Consider the following 13,889-nt stretch of genomic DNA (forward strand, 5'->3'; position numbering starts at 1 on the left):
GCTGTACACATGGAAGGTACTTTACCTGCAAGGCATATGCATTGCCTTGGGCATAGGTATTACCTCCTCTCCCCTCTTGCTGGCTAGTCCTAAGACCTGACTAATAGTAAAAGAAATCAGGGCATTTTTTAAGGTATTATCAAAGATAACAGATAGCATTCAAAGAGCTTTGCATATCACTTGATACACTGAACACAGACTTCCTACAATCTGCTCTCTGTGAGAAAGTAAAAACCTTCATGAGGACAGCCTCATCAATGAAAACTGAGAACCAGCTTCCCCCCATCTTTTCCACCAAATATCAAGGATCACCTCAGTCCAACTTTCCATTATTCTCATTTATTTCTCTCTGGCATGAATAAAGCAGAGCTGAGTAATAAATTCGTGACTTTGAACCTAGAAAATGAAAGAAAGGACAAGGCAGAATATTTTGGATCTGGTGAAATGGCAGGGGGTGGGGTGGGAGTGTTCCTTCAGATAAAGGCTAACCAAAGACAACCAAAGCGGCTAATAGAATCTCTGGTCCTCAGGCACAGTTCAGGGCCCTGGACTGGTGTGACAGGAAATGGCAAGATCACTGGCTCCAGATCTGATCTGCCACTAGGCATCCATCAGGATCTGGATGCAAAGCTTTCCTCTCTGGACACAATTTTCTCATCCATCCGTGATGAACTGTCTAAGTTTGGAAAGTTTTTCAGTCTTGGTACACCAGGTTGACTTCCATCTAAATCATGTGCTAGAGGTGACTTTGAAGCCTGCCTCAATAAACAAGGGGTTTCAAGGATCAACAGAAGACAGTATGTCTTCCTGTCTTCTTGCGTATATAGGAGGGAGGATTTCCAAGATCAAAGGCCCTCCTAAACCCTCTTATAAAGCCCTGTTCCTCAGAGGTGTGTATTGCCATCTAGGAACCCTCTACCTTTCTCCATCATAGGCATTTCTTGGTTCCTCAGCAGTTTGCCTTCTTCACAGAATTTAGCAACTAGTCCCTGTCTTCCACTCTTACTCAAATCCTGCCATTTACTTGGATGGAATCAGCTTTCAACTTGACTTAGCTCCTTGACTTCTGCATCTCAAAATACACTAAGCACATCAATCACCTGTTCCTGTGATAACTTCTCAGGCCTTGTCATCATCCAGGTCAACTCCTCTCTGAAATAAAAACTTCAATAATCACACCTCACAGTAAAGGTGTCTGTATCCTAAGTCAATCTCTCAATGACTTAGTATTCTACTGATTCTAACTCTCTCCCTACCCACTCCAATTATCCACAGCTATATTCACTTTCCTTTCTCCTAGATGAGAGAGATTAAATTTTAGAATTCAAATGGGAAAGGATCCCCCACACATTTCTAGGCCTCTTAATAATTTAGATGAAAAATATCTATAGTTAATGTTTATTGAGAGTTTACCATGATTTGAGGCTGAGAGACAAGGCAAAACACAATATGTGCACGGTTCATTTGCATGCCACAATGCTGTATGAAGTAAATGTCAAGGTAATCCCTATTATATAAAGAACAAAATTCTAAATATCAAAGGACTTGATTGAGGTGACACAGGTTTATTAGAACAACACATATTGAACAAACATAAATATGATTTACAAGTTTATATTCTGAATCACTTTGTTGTGCTCAATAGCTAAATGTGTAGGGATAAGTATCCATTATTTTTAGAATTTATTTTTTGAAAGATGGGTTCAAACTACTGCTATGTTTGAAGGGTCTCAGGCAAACAGTGTTTATATCTCTGAAACTGATGATCACCTCAGTTCCCCAGACTCAGACAGTCCCTTCCCCCAAGCTATTTCATGCTGCTTGCTCTTGGGGTCTCTAATCTGACCTGGACCCAACATATCTGTATATGTTTCTTTAACAGGTCACCCTATAATCAACCATCTCTATGTGTGTATGAGATCAAAAGAAGCCACAACTCTTCAGTATTCCTATGTCCATGCCCCAACATGATGATGAAAAGTTCCCCGCCAAAGTATTATGCATTCATGGCTGAAGTTTGGAGGTGAAGGAGAGGCAGGCACTAGACATTCTGCAGCCCTCACGCATTGCCAGTGTTGAGCTCTGGGGGGAGTTAGCCACCACTCACGCACTCAGCAATTTAAGTGACTACCAAGTGCTTAGCATTGTCTTAGGTTATAATCACTTCTGGGACAGTGAGACAGACTCTGCTTCGAGGAGCTCTCAATCTTGTGGGGAAGACAAGAAAAACACAATTGCAAAATTAGCATTAAGATGGCAATTTAAACAGGAGCACACCAGATTTCATAATACTGTAACCCCAGTACTTCCTAGCTCTGTGACCTTGAGTGAGCTTCACTCAACCTCTCTAAGACATCTCCATTAAACTGGTTTCATAAGAGCTGCCTCCAGTGGGTTGTCATAAGGATCAATAAGGGTAGTGAATGTGTAAGTGACTTACAACGGAAAGAGATTACTTTTGCTTTGTGGGCTTTGAAAATTAAAAGAGAGTTCCAAATGCAGAGTATTACCACTATGACTCTAGAGGGAATAGGGCAGTTATTTAAAATGCTTTAAAATTCACGTGGCTTAGATGATCCCCTGCCTTGAAAACTCTTACCTCTGATAGCTGTATAACTCACTTCCTCACATCCTTTATATCCTTTTTCAGATATCACTTTCTCAGTAAGGCCCATCCATTCTGGACCTTATTTAATAATAATCTACCTATTTGATAATTCAAACTTCCTCCTCCTTCCACCCTTCAGTATCCTACCACCCTAACATTAATAGATTTCCCCCTGACTGTTTACTATTTTTCTCCTCCCACCAGAATATAAAGTCCAGGAAGGAGATCAGGTATCACTGCTTTGTTAACTGATGTATTTGCAACCAACATATCTTTTGGCACATAGTAGATGCTCAATAATACTTGTTTAATAACAGAAAAAGCAGAATGTATGCTGAATAGCAGAAATAACAGAATATGTTGAAGGAGGAATGAAGAGGAGGCAGAATGATGAAGAAATCAGCAGTCTTCTCAGGAAAAATTAAGACCAAGATGCTCATAACCATAGCAGAAGAAACATGAGAACTTTCAAATCACAGAATAAAAACACCAAAGGGCATCTACTGACAAGAGAGAAGTATAGTCCTATAGAAGAGTCTATCTTCATAGACTCCATGTCATTGAAGATGACAAGTTTGAATAGCTTATTGAATAATTCCATAGTGTATATGTTATCTATATTGTATAATAAATTACTATAAATTCTAGCAACTTAAAAAGAATTGTAAGACCAGGGAGATAGCTCATAGAGGTAGAAAGCATACTTTACATGTGTGAAGTATCAAGTTTGACCCATAATACCATATGCCTACATACCCTGCCCTGCAATATAGGTATAGCCCCTGAGCACTACTGGGTATGGCCTCAGGGCCCCCAAGAACCACCAGGCCTGCACACTGAAGTATCATGACTTCACTGTTAGATTGAATGTTTCTGAGAATGGTCCTCAAGGCTCTGGTAACAGCTTGGGAGGCCCCCCAAATTTCTGTGGGTCACAAAATTGGGCAGTTCAGTTGGGTAGTTCTTATTTAGGTCAAAAGTTAGTAGATAAGGCTGGGATGTGGCTCAGTGGCAAAGTTCATTCCTTTCATCCATGAGATCTGAGTTCAATCACTGGCTCAAAGAACACACACACCACACACACACAAACACACACACAAATTGCAATTTGTTAGACCTTTGCCATTATCATATTGAGTTGTGGTCTTAAACCATATATCTACAGATTGGTGCTGGACTACTGGTGTAGAAGTCTGAAGAATGTTGATTTAAAGATTAACCTGGGGTGGAGTGAAAGATGAGCTTCCAGGATGATTTGTTCATGTGGCTGTTAACAGTAAACCTCAGTTCCTTGCCATTCGGACCTTTCCCAGGAACTTTCTTCATGACATGGCAGTTAATTTCTTCCAAACTACTGACCTAAGAAAAACTAAGGTAGTTGTGATATCTTTGATGATTTGTCCTCAGATACCCCATCTGTCATTTAGACCTTATCCTACTTGTTTAGTCCCACTTAGTGTAGATAGAGATTACCCAAGAACATGAGCACTGGAGAGGACAGGTAGTATTGAGGGCCATCTTAGAATCTGACTACCACAGAACATAACTAAAGAAGGATCCAGGACACACAAAAAGCAATAAGGCTTCATGAAGAGCAATCATAACTTCTACACCTCAGTGACCTCCAGCTCACCAAAACTGGCCAAAGGGTAGACTTGGTTTCCTTAGTTATCTAGTGAGGAATGATTCTAGGCTTTCAATAATACATCTGTTTAAGGAAAAGATGCATATTTTTCATAAAGAGATCCACTATGGAGGGGCCTGATGTCCTCTGTTTAGGACACCGGGTGCTAGTTTCTGCTTATCAAATTCATTCTCTTTGTGTCCCTAACATTAATTAATGAAAGAGTTGAGAGAGTTCAGTTTCCAAGAAATAACTAATTGGGACTGAAGCGATAGTATGATGGGTAGAGAGTTTTTGCCTTTCACGTGGCTGACTTTGGTTCAATCCCTGGGATCTCATATGGTTCCTTGAGCACTGCCAGAAGTGATCCCTGAGTGTAGAGCCAGGAATAAGCCCTGAGCATCTCCATGTGTGAACCCAAAATACAAAAAGCCAAAAGCCAAAAGCAACAACAACAAGAAGAAATAACTAATCATCTGACTTGAGGAACATGACTTGGGAAGAGAACACTGGTTCACAGCCTCAAAAATTTCCTACCACTAGTAAACACTTGCCATAGTAGGCATGTCAATTAGGAAAGAATCCTTCACATGGAAAGATGTGAGGGAAAAGCAAAATCAAAAAAGAGGGAGTAGTACTCAAGTTTGGAATGTCTCTTGGTCAGAAATTATTGTGTTCCATCCTCTTTTCTTAGACAGGACCGTATGTCATCCACAAAAATGTATGGTATTTTCAACCTACCATCAACGGTGTGAAAGGATGGAGAGCCTAGATATCTTCCAACTTTGGGGATCATAAGCGCATGGGGCTCCTTATTCTCTCAACTTGGGTAGTACATAAAAATATCCTTGATCTTGGGTAACAATATACTCTCCTTATATTCCATTTTGAATAAGTAACCTTACTAAAATGCACCACAACCTAGAAATATGCCCATTGAAAAGGCCCCAAACAAGAGATGCAGAAAGACCTAGAAATGCAGAAAGAAATATGCCTCTGCAAAACCATTATCGTGAAGACTGAAGACTCTTTCTGGTTTATACAGGGTAAAATCATGTTCAGCCCAACCAAATTCAAAGGGATGACAAGCAGCTGGAACCCATCTAACTCAAGATGAGTAAGAGCTTCTGACAGGTGGGTGCCAAAGAAGTATGGATGGTCCGAGGAGTGAAAAGCATTAGAAAGAAACGTAAACTTGAATTCTGAGAAAATGTTATAAAATGTTGAATTCCAGATAAAAATCCAGTGAAAATGATAAAAAGCAAGAATATTCCCATCACATTTTTAAATAACAATAATCATAGTTAAACATTTATAAAGAACTTATTTTTGACAGGCACTTTCTCAAATGTCAAATACCTATTGCTTTCACTAATCATTCCAACTCTCTGAAGTATTAATATCCCCACCTATAGATGAGAAACCCAAGAATATCTAAGTTAACCAACTTGGTAAATCTGTCACTGTCACCGTCGTCCTGTTGCTCATCGATTTGTTCGAGTGGGCACCAGTAACGTCTCTCATTGTAAGACTTATTGTTACTGTTTTTGGCATATCCAATACTTGGTAAATATAACACAATTATCATTAAAAGTTGGGATTCAAATTCTGGTAGCCCACTTGCTTTACTATCATACTATGCTGTTTTAAAAGGGCTTAAATAAGGACGCAAATGCTGGTTAATGTCATTCAAAAAATACATGATGAGGTTCAACAAGACAAGCTAAAGTTTTCTAGCATACTATAAAGTGAATATCATCAGATGGTCACTTTGGTGGAGCCTCCAGTCCTGTTGAAAGCAAATAATTCCAATAGAATGGGCAGTACATAAATAGCTCCCATGATTTGTACCTGAAGAAAGTGACATTTCACTCAGACTAACAAAGACTTTGGTTAGTTCTTAAAGATCCTTTTCTATAAAATCAGAAAACTTCATCATGGACATGGGACAAATTTTTGCCTCCATGATTAATAGGATAACTACCCTAAATACTAAAAAATTAGCAGCACTTCGTTGGTCTCAAAGTAAGCAGGGTCAGGAGGTGAACTGAAAGCTTCAGGGGAACTTTGCATAGAAAAGCCCTCATTGGTGCAGATGTCTTCTTCTGCCAGGTAGAAGGCTTAGCTCATCCTGCATCCTTTCTGCTCCCAGTGCTGAGATACCGATTCCCAAAGGGCCCAGATTCAAACAAAGAACAGCACTTCCTTAGGAATCCATGAAGTTATTCATTCATCCTTGTCTCTCATTTTTTTCCTTTTATAGAGCCATATGCAGAGCTGTCACTTCCCCCTGGTCTCCTTTTCTTCTTCTATCACTGACATAGGTCAGAGAGAGCTGTAACTTTCGCAATTAACAATTTTGTTGTGGATCTCTACCCACGCACTAACCTTGCAGCCTTATGCAAGCATCTCATATTTCTAAGAGTATGCGTCTTCCTCCATGAAATGGGGATAACAGTGCTTGTTTCATAGACTAGCTTGAAGGACCAGGATTTGGTGACTTAATAATAACAACAAATGTGTCAAGTGCTCATCACAATACCCTGCACATAGCATGGGCGTGAGAAAGTCGAGCAGTTATAAGGATCAGATCAGCAAGGGAGGGACAGCAAGCAATACCTTCTTGTCAAAAGCAGCCCTTCTCAGGAAGATTGTGAATAAGCCACTTTTCCACATTGAGGGTTTCTGGGGACCTGCTAGTGATGTTGCTGCCTGGGGTAACAGGAAGAAGAGGAGGCAATTATACATGTAACAAAAATAATTTCATTTCTAATGCCTTCCCCCTGCTGGGCCACTTAGAATCCAAACAATAACAACAAGGCAGGGGTGGAAACAAGAAGGGTAGGCACATTCCAAAGGAGCCCAATGTCAAATTGCACTGGCCCAGGACTCACTATAGCTAGCAGACTTGGCTCTGCAGGAGTTACGTGACTGTGTTGGGTGCTGGCTGCCAAGGCTGGAAGCAGATTAGAGCAGCCTGACTGGGGCTCTGGAGGCTGAGTTGGCTGACTTCACTTAACGGCCTCTGTCTGGAAGCATGCTGACCAAAGAGCCCCGGGAAAGTCAGGGGCTCCCCCTTCCCCTCCTATCCTGTAGGCAACAAAGATGTCCTCCATTCACCATATCCTTGAAATAGTGAAAAATCTCTGCAGGTGCCAAGAGAGTCTCAAAATTATCTATACTGTACCAACCTGCTACCTGTATGCAGAGTCTTTAACATAATCCTCTTCCAAGGAATCTCGAGTCCACTATGACTCAGCTCCCAACCCAAATACTGATTTACAGGCTCCCCAAGACCCCTGTAGCCCTATGTCTCTAGTTTGGAACACTGCATCTGCACACCCCAGGGAAGGGGAGCCCCCAGGACCTGATGCGTCATCTCTGGCTCCTCCCTATACTCAGGAACCAGCAGGGACCTTGACTTATGTGTAAGTACCATATCTCCCAGGGAAAGAGGAGGCTGCGCTCTACCAGGGCCCATCCAAGCTGCCAAGGGCTTTCATTTAACCCCATTTATCAGACTGAGTTGGAGGGACAAGGAGAAGGAAAATGTACAGGCCAGAAAGGCAAGTTTCTCTTTTTTTCATGGACTCAAATATAAGCAAACTGGGTGGCTGAATCTTGTAGTTTTACTCCTCCACCCACATGTACTGACACTATAATCAAGCTATTTTCCAAGCCTATGCATTTAGATAATATTATTCTATTGTTAAAAAAATAACAAAGAAAACTTCGACTGGATCACTGGGGACAGGTAAAAAGCAGGGGTATATTCATCTTGCATTGCAACACTATTGGAATCATTTAAAAAGCCCAAGATATAGCAGTCTACCAACTGGAATGGGTAAATAAACCTGAATACCTGTGGTAGCTCTGTTTAATATCTTAAAGAGTTAAAGGGCCTATTCAGAATCAAAGCTAAATCTAAGAGCCCTCAGCTACAGATGCCCTCTTCGGGACAGGGGGTGGGAAATGTGGTGATAAGGGCTAGTTAAGTGGAAGACCACATACAAGGGGAGGTACCGGTTGAGACATTGCACCCAACTGTGCCTTTCCTGCTGTCTGTGATTTCCAAACATTCCCTAGAAGCAGAGAACTCTCCTGCAGAGCAGGGCTCTTGGTAAGATGGAAGAATTTGATTTCTAGGTGTGATGATGTCCTGGAACTAGGAAGCTGGCACCATTTCTTTATAAATGAACTCTAATAAAAGAAAGGAGACCATCATATGTGGAGATTAAAAGCAAAACTTTCCTGGGAGGAGTCAGGCACATCCAGGACAATCTAAGGTTCCAAAATCCTGATAACTGTGTTGCAGAAGAAATGGGGCTAATTGAGCAGTCATTCTAAGTTGTTACCAATAATTTAGGTTATTATGATCTGTAATATAAAATCTTGTGCAAGGAGATCCTGGAGGTAGGACTTGGGTCCTAACATAATAAATCCTCCACCCTGAATGTCCTCTCCCTTCCTGACTACAAAACATTTCACTGCTGGATATTCATGAGTGTTAAGCCACAAGGGGGAAATGGGGAGCATAGTTAAAAAAATATGACCAGAATAGGCATGAGTATTATGGAAAGCATTAGGGTTCACTCAGGGGTGTCTCAGCATCCACCTCCCACCCCTCAGTCCCCCATGCCGCCGTGCTATCATAGTAGACATGCTTCCTCCTTCACATCAAAATGCCTCTTCTACTTGCAGAGAAGATGGAGGCAGCTCTTTCCAGGTCAACACCATTATGTCTTTCCCCATCCACATTTTTACCCAGCATTACCTCAGACCAGTCAAGTTTTAACAGATCAAATTGCAGGTAAATTTGAGATTATAGTTCCTATGAGACCCCGAGCTCCCTTCGTTTTCCCCAGGAGTAAGAGAAATAGAGGTCCAGATTCAAGTTCATATTTTCCTTTAAGATGTTCTAGACAGAAAAAATCCAACCTTACAAATGAATATAGTAGAATGAGAAGCCCACCATATCCTACTGGCCTTATTCACCCCTACGAGCTTGTTATTAAGGACAAGAATCAAATCAATGCAGTGGCTATGTCACAGCAAGCAGAGTACAAGTGTCTACCAGCCCGGGAGAACGTGACATGCTACTAAGCTGAACTAATCGCTCCTTGGCATTTCAAGACAGTTGGGTTAGCAGATCACAGCACACGCATAATTAAAAACAATAATTCCCCCAGAAAGGGAGGGAAGGATGAATACACTGGGGTGTCCCCCAGAGGAGGGCAGTTAGTATTTACACAGGCTAACTTGAAATCATACTGGATTCTTAGGACAAAAAGTTCTCTTCAAAAAGAAGGAAGGACCAGGGGGGACCTGAAGAGAGGAGATTTGGTACATCATTTATTGGAGCAAAGGGACAGACCCAGGTAATGATCTCTCCATCAGAAGCTTCACACCTGAAGAATTTAGCATATATGACTACAGTTGACAAGGGGTCAATCATACTCTTTCTATACAAAAGAGTCTTATAAGAGGTGATTTCTTAATCCAAGGTACCTATGAATCACCCCAAATTATTAAAATATATACTCAAACCTCAGTTTCAGGTTCCCAGTCAGCAGTAATTCAGGAAAGAAACAAAACTATGTGTTTTAAACCAGTTTCCCAGTTGATATAGATACAAAGAGTTCATAAAAAAAAAACCCTAGAGAACTGCTGTTTGATTCTCTAAAACAAGTCAGAATGTCCTGTCTTTGCCCCAGACATGGTTTATCTCCAAGAGTCCAGGAAAAGGGGGAAAAACTGCATGTTCTCCAGGAAACCAAAGCTCAGGCCATTCATGAACCACTCTTGGGTCTATATCTAATCCTCTCAAGTCTTTCCCTTGTCAGACCTTTGATGACAGAGACACACCATCTACATACTACACACACACACACACACACACACATACACACACATACACCCAAAATTTTGAACACTACGAAGAAAAAAATCAAAGCGAGGGGACTGTTCAATGGACACAGAAAACCACTGCACAGATTCTCTTGCAATTGGTCACATTCACAACAGCTCTCTCTCTTGCTCGCTTGCTCTCTCTGCCCACTTTCATCAAACGGTGGCAACGGGGGGAAAGATGAGAGGGATGATTTCTTTTTCAAGTGGTCCTAATGCTGCAGGATGAATCAGGGACAAGGAGAAAAAAATCGCTGAACATCTAGTCCCTTGGAAAAGCAGAGATTAGCTGGAGAGATTTACAGCCTGTTCAACATACAGAAATGCTTGGATCTGAAGAAAGAACCCTAGAAAAGGGTCCTCCAGCAAAAAGTGGTTCAACCTCGGCAGTCCTCAGTGCAGAAAGTGAGGGGGTGCCAGGTGAAGCAGCAGTGACTCAAGGGGGGGCCCCAGCTTTCCTGCGTTGAGAGCAAAGACCTGTCCCTCGGCGCTGGAGCGCTGTGACTTGTGTCCATGGCGAAGCCTGTTGTGTACACGCAACGCACCCCTCTTACCTCTCTCCTTCCCAGAGGGATGCTCTGGGGCTGCCGGCCCGCAGGCAGGAGTGGGGCGGCTAGAGCTGCCTCTGGTCTCCGCACACCGCCCGGTCGGGGCTCTTGATCCGCTCCAGACTTGGACGGCCACCCGCCGCCCCTGCCATCCCCCGCACCCCTAGACTGCGACCTGCCCTCTAAGCCCCAAGACGACTTCCTCAGGACACACGCGAGCTGGCGAACGAAGAAGCTGCTTCAGCACCCGGGACAGCGGCGCCCTCAGCGGGTCGGGGTGAGGGGGTGAGGTGATGGGTGGGGGGGAGGTGTGATGCGGGGCGCGAATCAAGCCAGAAGCCGCCTCGGCTCCCTCCTTGGGCTTCTCCGTCCTGCTAATCCGAAAAAAGTCTCCCGGAGCGCGACGCCGAGTCGTCCGGGACAACCCTTCAAGCCGGCTCCCGCCGGGGCGGTGGGAGGCTCGGGGGGTCGTCGGGAGCCCGCGGCGCTCGCCCAGACGCCACTCGGCGGGGAGGCGGCCCGGGAAGGGCAGCGCGTTACACACACACACACACACACACACACACACACACACACACACACACACACACACACACACACACACACACACACGCCTCAGGACTCGCGGCCCGACGTGAGCCGCCTGAGAGCCTGAGAGCCGGGCGGACGGCAGCGGGGCGGCCCGACGAACTCCCCGTCGCGGCACCCCCTTTTACCTTCAAGCCATAGGGCGCCCCGCGGCTGCTCGCGGCTCCCGCCTCCCGCCGCATCCACGCCCGGCCGCCGTCCCGGGGCCGCCGCTGTCCTCGGCGGCTCCCCGGCTCCCGGCCCCGCCGCGCGCCGCTCAGAGCCCCGGCGGGCAGTGGCTCGCGGGGAGCAGTGGACCGGCCGCGGCGGGGCGGGGCGGGGCCGGGCGTGCGGGGGGCGAGCGCGCGGCGCGGGCGGGCGGGCGGGCGGGCGGCGCGGAGGCGGCGCGGTGCGCGCGGAGGGCGGCCGGCTCCGGCTCTGAGGCTGGACAGCTCCGCGGCGCCCGCTCGCCGGCAGCGCGCGCGGTAGAGCAGGGGGCGGGGCGGCCAGGCCACGCCCCTCCCACAGTCAGGTCACGCCCATCTATCGGTCAAGCCCCGCCCTTTAGCGGTCAGGCCCCGCCCCTCTCGTGGTCAGTTCCCGCCCCTCCCCGAGCCAGGCCCTGTCCCTCCCGCGGCTTAGTCCGCCGGGGGCGCCGTCCGGGCTGTGAGGCGGCACTCTGGCCCCGGCGCTCCCTTCACGCACTCTAAACGTAGGGTGACCGGGACCAGTGTCCTCACCTCAGTTGTGTTGCTTCCTTTGAAGGGGTGCGGGAAGCCGCAGCCCTCCTGGGCCTCTCCTGTAGACCTCGGTGCGGCTTTTCGTCGCACTCTGGTCAGAACTGTGGTCGGTTCTGTGTCTCGTCTCCTGAAGGAAGCCTGCTAGGCGTTGACTGGAAATGGAAATAAAGGCGGCCTTTGGGGCTTCTAAGCTTCCCGTTCTGGGGGAGAAGAAAAAGCTGGATGAGGAGGGCGGCACCTTCCCCTGACCTGGGTATTAGACAGCTGAGTACTCAGCCTCATTTTTTGATTTCTTCTTTCTTCAGCAATGAGCCATTCACTTCCTTCCCTGTTGCTGCTCCGCGTCAGTCGGATTCAAAGTCACCGGCAGGAAAAAAAACATCTACTGAGCCAGTCAGCTGCCCATTCAGCGTGGAGACTTCCAGGATATTTCTGTCACTTGTCACACACCTGTGTTTAAACAGGAGCCCCCAAAGACCGGACTCGAGGGACTGGGGACTGAAGAAGCAATGCCACTTCCCGGGGGGTCCTGGCTCTGCACTGCAAGCAGAGGACACAGCACCACACAGGCTCACCTTGGTGGTTCCCTCTGTTGCAGCGTTTCCTCCAGGGATCCTCATAATGGTCACAAATGAGAGTGGGACAGGGATGTGGCTCAGAGAAGGAGCGTGTCTCTCACGTGGGAGAGACCCTGGGTTCTAGAGGCCCAGGGATGTTCATTCATCTAAACACCACACATGTACTCCACTCCATCAAGAAGGTGAGCATTCCAGAAAAATGATGTATTCTTCAGATTCTACAGAGATCTATCACAGAGCCTGCCTCACATCTCCTGTAGATACCTCTGGAGGCTCTGGGGAAAGGGGGATGTCTAAATGAAAGCTTATGCCTTAATACTGCTTCTTTATTTTTACACCTTCACATGGTTGTGTTTCTTTTGCACCTTCATGTGGTTGTGTTCTAACAGGGTTCCCACATGTAAGTATAAATCCCCACACTTTGAGCCACACTTTCGCCAAATATAACTTTTTATAGAACTACTCAAAGGATATTCTACTAACATCGAAACCCAAAAGACTTCACTCTGCAGAAGTTTATCCTCACAGAATTTTCTTAGTCCTGTCATGGACCATAGACTTTTCTCTTGAGATTTTGCTCTTCACAGATTTTCTCCTCAGAAATTCTAACTCCTATAGGACTTTAGATGTGTGTGCAGATTTTTCTCTACACAAATAGTTCTCCTAAGATTATCTTACTCAGAGATTTCTTCTGAGACATGTAATCTATAGATACTTCACCTCAGATTTTGATTATCGCGCATGTTTTGTTTCAGAATGTCTTGAGGGGTGGGAGGGGTGCAAACTTGGTGCTGCTCAGGGATTACTCTTAGCTCTGTACTCAGGAATTACTCATGGTGATGCTCTGGGAACCATATGGAGTGCCGGGAATCGAACCCAGGTAAGCCAATGCAAGGCAACTTGCCTATTCACTATACTATCTTTCCAGCTGTCTCCTCAGATTTTGTACCCAATAGAATTTGCTTCTCAGATTTTTGCTGTTCACCAACTTTTTTGTGTAAGTCTGTTTTGCCCAATAGATTTATGTCCTGTGATTTTGTTACTTGCTGACTTTTCTCCACAAATCAGTCCAGTCATGCCAAAAATACTTTTCTTCTCAACTTGGTCCACTTTCTTCCCTAAATGTGGATATGATGTGTCAAATATATTTTTCTCTCCTATTTTAATCTTCACACACTTTATCCCCCAGAGATGTGGAACCCATTAGATCTCTCCTATTTTACTCCTCCACAAGTTTCCCTTGTTAGATAAGTTTTTTTCCAACAGACTTTCCTCCTCAGAATTTGCTGTACACCAACTTTTGTACTTAAAGAAACT

At 45.1% G+C, this 13,889-nt stretch overlaps 1 protein-coding gene across 3 annotated transcripts in view; it reads right to left on the reverse strand.

Annotated features, from left to right (window-relative positions):
* The window catches only part of DRD2 (dopamine receptor D2), a 49,933-nt gene extending 38,346 nt beyond the window's left edge, over positions 1–11,587 (reverse strand). The window contains exon 1 of one of the 3 annotated variants that reach the window (XM_055131212.1): positions 11,404–11,587. The gene's annotated coding sequence lies outside the window, so the exon portion shown is untranslated. Of the gene's footprint in view, positions 1–10,693; positions 10,893–11,403 lie in introns of those variants that run through there. The other 2 variants (XM_055131210.1, XM_055131211.1) reach the window with 2 other exon arrangements.
* Positions 11,588–13,889: the final 2,302 nt, after the last annotated feature.

This window comes from Sorex araneus, chromosome 3 (assembly GCF_027595985.1).
Source record: "Sorex araneus isolate mSorAra2 chromosome 3, mSorAra2.pri, whole genome shotgun sequence".
NCBI lineage: Eukaryota > Metazoa > Chordata > Mammalia > Eulipotyphla > Soricidae > Sorex > Sorex araneus.